This window comes from Pseudopodoces humilis, chromosome 1 (assembly GCF_049639895.1).
Source record: "Pseudopodoces humilis isolate 2021_Gansu_Grassland_sample_001 chromosome 1, ASM4963989v1, whole genome shotgun sequence".
Lineage (NCBI taxonomy): Eukaryota > Metazoa > Chordata > Aves > Passeriformes > Paridae > Pseudopodoces > Pseudopodoces humilis.
The window spans coordinates 121,385,946-121,396,352 of NC_142200.1; positions in this window are offsets into that span (position 1 = coordinate 121,385,946).

Sequence of the window (10,407 nt, forward strand, 5' to 3'; positions counted from 1 at the left end):
ATGTACATGGCACAAAGAGAAAATGGTCCATTTTAAGGTAAAACACTAATCCAAATTATCCAATACTCTAATTTTTTTTTTTTTTTGTGAAGGCTTACACTGATTTCAGGTGGACATTTTACGTGAGTTTACAAATCTTACTTAAGTTTGCAACTTCCGTAGGCCTGCATGAGGTTATCTGGCAACATCTGAACCACTACCTTTTTGCATTTACCCTCTCAGTAGTTTGGTCAATGTCATGCAAAGACAGGTGGAATATAACTATTTATTTTCTATATATTCAACCTGGTGACTTATGTATACTGCATCTAAATGTTATGTTGTTGTTATTCATAATTTATTTGGAAAGCTTTAACTATAAAATGATTTTCTTTTCTGGTCTATGTGGCAGAAATTTCTCCATTCTGCTTTTCTGAGAAAATTACTTGCAATGCCTTGCTAGTATACTTTCCTTCCTTATTTATATAACCAACTGAATTGTTAAATTTTTATATTAAAAATAGTGTGTAATCCTCCTGAAATCCCAGAGTATGATCTCGTGTACTTCAGTGCTTCAGTCCACTGAAGAGGACTGTTTTACAAGACAACAAACCTGAGACATTTCAGATTATTGCAAGAAAAATAAAAGCCAGTGCAGGTGGGTTCTCAACAGAAATGGTCAGCAAACAGTTGAGACAGACACAGCAGTTGCTTCACAGGTGAGAAGGTATCACTCTGGTTAGGTTTTACTAGGTTAAACCCAATGCTTTAAGTCCTGTACAGACACTTGTTTTCCTAAGACATCTGTAGTACAGACAGCTGATTTGTAAATTAACACTGGGAGGGCCTCAGTGAAGGCGTCCCTGTCCTCTGTTTAATAAAGAATAGGATGATTTTTCTAAAGACAAGGAAGCATAAGAAATTATCTATGTAATCCCTCTAGGATGCTCAAAACCATAAAAATATGTACTGTAACAAGTGGTCAAAGCTGAAGTTGTTTATTGAAACGGTCTAAAAAGCTCTTCCTGGAAGTAATTACTGAAAAACCCCAGTAGTATATTTAGTTGAACAGATGTATTCTGAAAGAAGAACATTTCAGTTGTTGTCGCATGAAGAGTTTTAAAGAACAGTGTTATACTAAGATTTTTTGGTATTTCCACTATACATTTTTATGTGACAGAAATGGTATTTTAGAGAGAAGTGTTTTCTTTTAACAAATACACTGTGTTGTGTTTTGAGAATCTTTCTCACTTCAGAGAGATGAGCTCCACTGTGGTCTGTCTTCTGTCTTCGAAGTATAAAATTTACCTGGGATTCTTCTATATGCTGTCATTAATTCTTTCCAGATACTACTACCTGGACTTGCAGGCACCATGACTTGATTTCTGAAAGGAACAGTCAGAAGAACAGTAGGCCAGATGAGTTATTTCATTAGCCTTCTTTGGGACTTTGGCCTGAAAGGCTGAAGACCTGACCTAGTGTTACTAATCTGTGTGCCATTTTCCTCTTTTCCTTCAGTGATTAACAGAGAAAGAAGAGCATATAATTTTGATTAGTTTTATATTCACAAAGGACTACAGCCCAGCCATAAACAATCCCAGGATCTTTGAAGCTATGTTGTTTTCCAGCTCCGTGGAGGATGGGTGAAGACTAGGTTTCGTTCTGACAGATGTAGGTATAGATCCACAGACACTGAGTCAACCGATCTCTGAAAACACACATTTCACAGAATAGTTTGTGACATGCACAAATAGCATTTTTGTTTCTACAGAGGAGCAACAGTGACTGTGAAGTTTAGCAAGTCACACACTTTTTTTGTTTGTGTGTTTGTTTTTTTTGTTTTTTGGGTTTTTTTGTTATTATTGCAAGCTCAAACTGTCCACAGAACATTAGCACTCCATGTATATTTCTTTACTTTACCTCCTCCCATTTATTTCTGTTCTTGTTGCCTGTCCCCTACCTTTCTGTCTGGTACTTGCAAAAAATATGTAATCTCCACTTACTGCTGAGAGCCAACATAGGTGCCCATCAAATGACTGTATTCCACCTCAGATGCTTTCATTTTCTTCTTCCTCAAAATCTTTTTTTCCTATTTTTAATTTTTTTTTCCATTGAAGACTACTAGTCCCATTCTGCCTTTTTCCTCATCTGCATTAAAAAAATTTTATTCTTTCCTCTCCCCCTCCTTCCACCCAGTCACATTGAATGGATCCTCAGATATTTACAGGCCTCTTGCTTTCCCCACCTGCTCCTTCTCTGTGTCTCTCACTTCCCTAGTGGAGTCCCAAGGTCATGATTGCTGCTGCTGCAGCTATCTCAAGCAGCATTGCATCTTCTTCCTCATCCTCCTTCCACAGCAATTTCACCCTTTTCTGTCCCCTGAATTTAAGCTCCTGGGTTAGCAAATGTCCAAATGAAATATTCTGTAATAGTACAGTAGGCCTGACATTTCTGGAAGTTTTCAGAGAAAATTCCCACATTTTCCCCTGACAACCATTAGCTCACTTGTTATTTCCCAGAGGTTTCCTATGTTATGTTTTACAAGGAACTGGTAGAAAGTAGGTAGAATACAGTAGATAGTAAGTAGGAAATATTTCTTGGGACTTCTGAAAGATTAAAGTTCCTCCTGAGAAATTTTTGAGGAAATTAGGTATTAGAGGTTGAGAGGGAGAGTTAAGAAGTGGTTCATAAACAGCACTGGTGCTGTTTAACAGAAATTAAAGTTCATTTCTAGCTCAGTGTAACCTGTATGGATCAAGCTCAAAAGTGTCCTACAGTGCAAAAGCAGAAGTTTGTAACTGAGTGATTGATGAGAGCAAATAGTTTCTCCTGCCCGTAGCTAAGCTGCTGCATTGAGCAGTGGCTGATGAGTGGAAAAATCCCACAGGCAAACTCTGTGCATGTATGGCAGAGGGGAGAAGAGGGAGGGGTGGGGAAAATGGGAAGGAAGTGGGTGGTTTCCCAGAATTACCAAATTGAACATCTGTCCTGAACATCTCTGGTAGAATTTCATCCAATCTTGTCCTCAGTCTTGAAACATGGTGTGCACATTACAGCCTGGTTGCTCTCTGTGTGGTGTTCACCTGCATGTTCTCTCCTGTCTCTCACCAGATTGCTACTCAAGACTCACTGCTGAAACAACAGCTAAAATTAATCAAGAAATATTTAAGTGCAAAATCAGGAAAGAATGGATGCAGATGGAGACATTTAGGAATAGTAAAAAAACATTGCTTATTGATTTTTGTAATTGTTTCAACTATGTGTCCGCATATATATCAACTCACTTCTTGCATCATGCTTATCCTCAGACTGTTTTCATTTTGGCATAAGAGTATGTATGTTTGGGCAGCACCTCATACAAATTCGTCCCTTCTTCTGAAAGATAATCTCTGCTTCTGAGCTTTTGTTTATTCATATCAGTAAGTCTTCTCTTGTCTAATTCTAGGATCCAGTGGAACTGTAGTTATTGGTTTTACTGGTCATCCTTTAAGCTATAATAAAGCTAAGATTATTTTTAAAATAACGTATCATTAACCCTTGGAATTTGTTGGTGGTAGATAAGAAATTGGTAGGATTTAAAAATAGATATTTATATGAATTGTATGCAACTGTATGTTAACCAGGATAAAAGTTCATAACAAAGGTAAGCTTTTGTACCTCAGAACAAGAACTGGCCACTTTCTAAGGCTGCACATGAATTTCTCCTGCAGCCACACCGTGACATATTCCTTTAAAGATGATATCTACCTTTGCTGAAGTATCTGGTACCAACTGTGACTAAAGTTAGAGTAAGGCATGAGAGGGACTATAGGATTAATGTATTGCTAAGGAACAGAGACTTTTGGGGGACATACAGTTCTAGCCTGAGTTGAGGCAGTCAGGAGTAATTGAATTGTTCAGCAGTATATAAAGTCACTATGAACTGATGACCAAAATTAAGGCCACACTGTTAGCCTATACTTTAATAGAGTACACAGCTACCTTAGGATTTGTCAGACCATATCTTTTTATCTCAATTAGAAAATACTCTAAAAAATTTAGTAACAGCCACGCTAATAATTTGTTCCATTAAAATTTAGTTAATGTTATATTGTACCAGCAAATAATCGTCATGTGATATGACACACTAAAGAACACTGGAAGATGAGGGAAAATAGAAATTGCAGAGTAATTTAGTGATCCTAACTGTGTTTGAAGAAAAATGTTTCTGATAAAATTTCTTTTTTGGCACCATTTTCCATCCTGGGTAGTCTTGAATTCATGACTCATGGTTGTATGAGAGACAGACTATAGATGAAACAGAAGCATTCATGTTAAATTTCTGGGTGAAGTTGTATAGCCTGTACAACACAGGCAGTCAGAAAATATTACCATTACAATTCTTTCTTGATTTAAATTCTATCAGTGTTCGAAGTGTCCACACTTCTACAGGTGATTAACAAACTATATGACTTGGCCTTGGAAGAGAAAACAGAACATAAAGTTAATCTGCAGATGTGTCTTGCCTGACTCTGAAACCAGTAAAGATTACATTACACCAACTTAAACTAAAACTTCACCTTGCTGAACAGAAAAACACAGGTGCCAAACCAAAATAAAGGATAGAGGAGCCAGCAGCATAGGCAGTATGTGAGGATACCAGTGACATGCTCCTTACCTACACACAAACTATCCTAATAACTACCATGGGAAGTTATCAAGAGATGTGATCCAGGTAATAACCTCAAATATAACTGTGTGTGCCACAGGTGGCATAGACACAGGGACCACTCAAAAGGACAGAAGAGAATGATCTTTAGCCCTTAGCCATTAACTGTCCCCCCGGGAATACTGCAAATACACAATGACCACAGTTTGGAAATGCACAGTTACAAGTTTACTGATTACTTACAGGTTTTTGTTTTACAACAAGAGCCCAAGATGACACTGTCACTAAGCTTCTTCCCGTGTGTGGGTGAAAACACTGGTTCTCTGTAGATTCTTGGTTTATTCTTCATTGTCAATTTGTCAGTCCTCATCCCTGTAAGAACATGAGAAGTGTCATTCCTGTAAGAGGAGAGGATGAGCCAAAAAAAACCCAGATCAGAACCTGTGGAAAGTCAAAATGGAGTTGTCTGTATAAATAAGGACTAAACTTCAAAACACAAATGATAGGAAATAACAGGTTTTTTGGTTTTCTTTTGCTTAAAGAAAGCAGAATTTCTGTAAGCCTATGATAGTATTTTTCTATCTTGAAATACCTTCTACTTAATATATTCTTTTGTCTGCTGTTTGTACCACAGGATGTAAGACGTATACAGTGAACATATAACAGAAATAATAAAATGTTCATTAGTAATACAAAAGATTAATTTCAAACTGTAGGCTGGTTCTCTGCTAGTTTTATATTTTTGCTTGGTGGCCACATCATTTAAGAGTGTTCATTTTCATTCAGATCCACACCAAATATTCTAAAGTTTACCAAAAAAAAAAAAAAAAAGAAAGAAAAAGTAAAGCCCCCTCATACAAGGAACAAAGTGTAACATTTACCATGCAATGTTACAAATTCTAGATACATTAAAGAAAGGTATGCCAACAAATGATTTCATTATGTAAAAATCATAGCTCATTGAAAATGAAAGCTTTATGGTTTAGAAAACCTCTGAAAAAGTCAGTACTGCCCAGCTAGTACAGGCACTGTGAATAAGGAACAGTGATTTTCAGTTAATTGATGACAATCAGATAGTTGTACCTAGCTGGAGAATTGAGGCAGAATTCTGCCTGTTGGTGCTAAAAGGAGCCTTGGCCAGGATTTTCTTTTCCATCTCAGCTCCTCCTAATTTCAAGGAGCTTGAATTTCCAGAGTGTCTGGAAAGATCCATCTCTCCTCAGTGGAAGGCGTGAGACCTACACAAACTGCCTGCTGCCCTCATTGAGTTGACCAAATGACAGCTGGGCACAACACCCTTGAGCTGTACTGTTTGTACTGTTTCTTTGTTCTGGCTGTCTTCTTTTATCAAAACCAAGCAGCATGCTTTGGGTTTTGGGGTTTTTTTTATTAATTTTAAAGATTTCCAGTGTTTTCAAATTGAAAATGCATGCACAAACAAGAAATCATTCTTTCTGTAGTATTGTTGAACTACTGTGGGATTTTTCCTTCCTTTGGTTTTTGTTTTGGTGGGGCTTTTTGTTTTTTGGTTTTTTTTAGAATAAAGGTTTTTTCCCCTGAATCTCTTTTAGTAATAGTGACCATGGAGGTTGCCTGTAATGGTAGTAGATAAGTGTTTTTCCATTCCAAACACAGGAATGGAGTCTGGTGGTATCTCTCTAAAGGAGTACAGCAAACCTTTAGGTGGCAGCCAAGGGCTGCAGTTTGAGTCCTTACATTTATTAGTAGTGTGTTTTATGGTCTCTGCCTCAGTTAGAAAGCAGAATATGATGAAGAATGAATTTTTAATCCATCCAAAAGTAAAACAAATAAAAATGCAGGTGAAACAATCTTTAAAAAGCTGGATATATCTGGATGTACAGGAGTACACCTAGGACTCTGCAGTCTGTTGCCCTTCCACCAAACTCTGTTCCTTTCAAAGAACTCTTAGAAGCACACCCTAAACCCCTATGTCTTACTTCCTATCAATAAATTTATCATAGAAAATGGCATTCAATCTAGTGACTTCATGTTTTCCTCAGAGCATGAATGATAAATTTGTGTGCAGATCTGGGTGGAGATTGGAAACCTTTGGTTGTCCCTTAGCATGTACATCCTCTGCCCCATGGTCAACACAGCAGGGCAGTGGGAACTGCTGATCCCCTTCCTCTCCCACCAGGTAATGCCTCCTGTGCATCTCCAAAGGTAGTCATTGAAATGGTATCCTCAGGAATTATTGTTCCAACTTATTATTCCCATTCCACTCGAAACCGGAGTTTTGTGAAAATGACGGGTTATTGGTTTTTACATAAAATGAACTATGCCGAGCTTACATTGCTGCAGTTATTCAGTAGATGTTTTGAAATATATTCTAACAACGTGTTCTTAAGTTATCTAGAGATATCAAAATTTTTTTAATGAAAATAAAATTCTCTGAAAGAGACCATAGGCTCAAAGGCCTCCATTAGGGAAAGAAATGCATCTTTGTTTTTGTAAATAACTGCAAAATGATATCCTTTGATACAGAACTTGCCTTTTTTTTTTTTTTTTAATTACTTCCATTTTCATACAGGAAAATATGACTGCATTTGTGTTATGCAGTTTGGAAGTTAAAACTAGAGAATGAGAGATTTACAAATAACCTCATTTGTTTACTGTACTGTTCCCAAAGTTTTTCTTTGCATAATTAACAATCACATGCAGCTAAAAATCATACTGTTTACCTTTGCAGTGTAATGCAGGATACATTGCCTCACCACCCCACAGAGAGGCTCAAATGTTCAAAACTGCAATGCCAAAAACCTACATATGTGCAGAACAAATACCTAAATACAGCATTGAGACAAGGAATTGTACCCTGACTGTGAACCAGATGTTAAAAATGAAGTAGTTTAACTTAAATGATTAGTGGTTCAGCAACTAACAAGATTTACATTAGAATATATTACTTTATTTTAAGGAGTTTGTGAAGGTGTAAGGTCTGCCTGAGTGTATTTATTAGCTAAGAAGATTATTTTTTTCTTAATTTTCCCTACTCTCTTTTTTTCATTTTTTTTCCTTTTCATATTCTCTATTTTGTGTGAGCCCATGTGGGTGACTGCAGACATACATAAGCCCGATTTCCAGTATTTCTGAATTTTCAGGTGCCAGCAAGGGTCTCTTCAGGAGATATACAGCTGCAATAAAGCCTAGCTGGACTGGGGCTAACACAGCTGCTTCCCTGCAGAGCCTGATCTCTGGTTTGTGTCTAGTTAGCTCTGAGAGGGAGCAGAGTGGAAGGAAAGAGGATAGTAAAGTTGTTCCCACCTGTGCAAAGCTTTTCCTAAGGCTGTTCCCCCTTACTCTCAGGCATTGTTGCATACCTCAGGCTGCAGAAAAAGGGCAAGCATCAGGCTTTACAAATTCTTTGAATTTCAATTGTTCACTCTCATTATCTGGCCCAGACTTCCACACATTCACATCTTTGCTTGACTGGCTCCAAAAGGTTTGCATTCACCTCCAGAAAGCAAAGAAGGCGACATTTAATTCACATGGTTGAAATTACTTAGTAAACAGAATGGGCTGAGCTGATGTGGAATACAGCCAAAATACTTTAAAAGATGCCATTTTTATTCAAGAGGCACCAATAGACGTTAACAAGATAAAAAAGGTAAGGACAAAAGTTTTCCACCCATAAGACACCCACTCCTCTTGCACATATATTCCTTATTACTGACATTTTTTTTTTTTTCATATATGAAAACATTGAAGGTTGACTTAATAGAAACAGCATTACTAAATGATCCACTTACTTTTTAGTTAAATAGTTAAAGTTTAGTTAACTATTTAGTTAAATATTTTCTTACTTCATAAACATTTTTTTCAAGTAAAAAATGCCCATCTACTCCTATTCAAACATGCAATCTCTCTTAGGGGAAAATTTATTTGGAGGCTCTGTCTCATAATCATGGTTTTCTAAGAGACAGTGACCAGCTGGGCTTTTATGTGCTCTCGTTCTGAGCTACACTAAGATATTTTGTGGTGCATTTCCCTGCTCAGGGAATATTTGGGATATGGGGGTGGTTTGAAATGTTTGTTTGGATGAGATGAAGAATGATCTCAGAAGTTACCAGAAAGAAGGGGCTTATTGAAATGGGAGGTAAGAGAGGACGTGTCCAGTATGGTGAAGAAGGAATTACACATTAGCTCATATAAATAATAATAGCAGGTGTGGGTAATTGCACTTTAGCAATACCGTGTTTGAAAGCAGTTAAGTTGTAGTTTCTTAGCAACTGCTGCTGACAGCCACGTTTTAAGTGGCCAAGGCTTTCAAATTAGACAGCACCCTCAGCCTGCTATACAGCAGTATTAAATGGAGGGAAACACTAAAGCACAAGTGTTCCTACTCTCTAAACAAAACCCAACAGAGGGCCAGAGCCACAGAGGAGGTGATGAAATAGAAAAAGTAGAAATTATATCTACTTTTCTAGGCAAGCCTTTTCAGGAACAACTGCTGAGAAAGAATATTTATGGAGGAAGGAATGATTCATGATGTACTAAATCAAATGGACAGGCCTTAGGGAATGTTGACAGGGACATAATTTATAAGTAGGTAACTTTGTGATTATGTTGGCACATTTTAGTCTGTCTTCTTATATGTTTATCATGTAAGATCTACCTGTCTGTATATAAGGGTGCACATAAAGGATTTTTTTCCATTTTAATGAGTGCATCTGTGTTTAGTGTGAAATGTCAATGTTACAACTAATGTTCATCACTTTGAACCATGCTGTCAACTTAATGCTGAATAAGAATATTTCCTGGAAGAAGTCTGTGATAAAGCCAACCAAGAAGAGTTGAAGGAGTGCTAAGGAGTCTAAAGGGTTCATCCATTTGGCTAATTGGTGCAAATTTACATTTGGCTGATTCATATTCTAGCATTTCAGTTGTTTTCAATCCTTATGGATGCTCCACAAGAAGATTTTTCTTATTGTTAGTATTATCCCCTGTTAGCTAGGTCCTATCCTAGCAGTCAGTAATGTGCTCTTAATTCCATAGAGCCATCAAGAAGTTAACTGTAATTTTTTTCCTCTTTTGAAACCACAATATTCTCTGGTAATACATAGGCTTGAGTAGCTCATTCTGGGTAAAATTTCTCCAACCCAAGGTGGAAAAGTTAATGCAGTAATGAAGGCATATCCTGGATTAACAAATTTCAAATTCTGGAACATTGCCCTAACTTCTGGCTTATGATTTTGATAAGTGGGAATGTCAACCTGTCTCTTACACAAATGATATAGTATGTTGTGCTCTTATTCTGGCTCCATAAAATTCTTTTTACTCTTTTAAGGTAAAACTTACGTATGCAAAAGACAAGTTGAATTGGCTTCTACGGGTTTAAAGCACTAATTATTTTCCCATTATCTTACAAGTGCAAAGCACATTTCTGTAGCCTGTTTTTCTTTAAAAGATTAATAGGAAGATATTTCTGGAAAGAACCTGTTCTAGCATGACATTCCACTGTGTTCTTCATGAGGACAGTGTAGTGTTTATTTAGAGTGAGATGAGACTATACAAAATATATGCAGTCCCAAAGACTGATAAATAGTAATCTGGTTTATTTTGCTCAATTCACCAGCTGTTTAACTCTTATCCTATGTAACCTCATGCAACCTCAAGTATGACACAGATGCCAGAATAACCATGCTTAAAAGTCACATTGTTATTATGTGATCAAAAGCACACAAAGTATTCCCAGCGGCTTCCTATGATAGCTCCACACATTAGAGACAGTTCATGGGTTTGGAGAGAAGAATTTATTT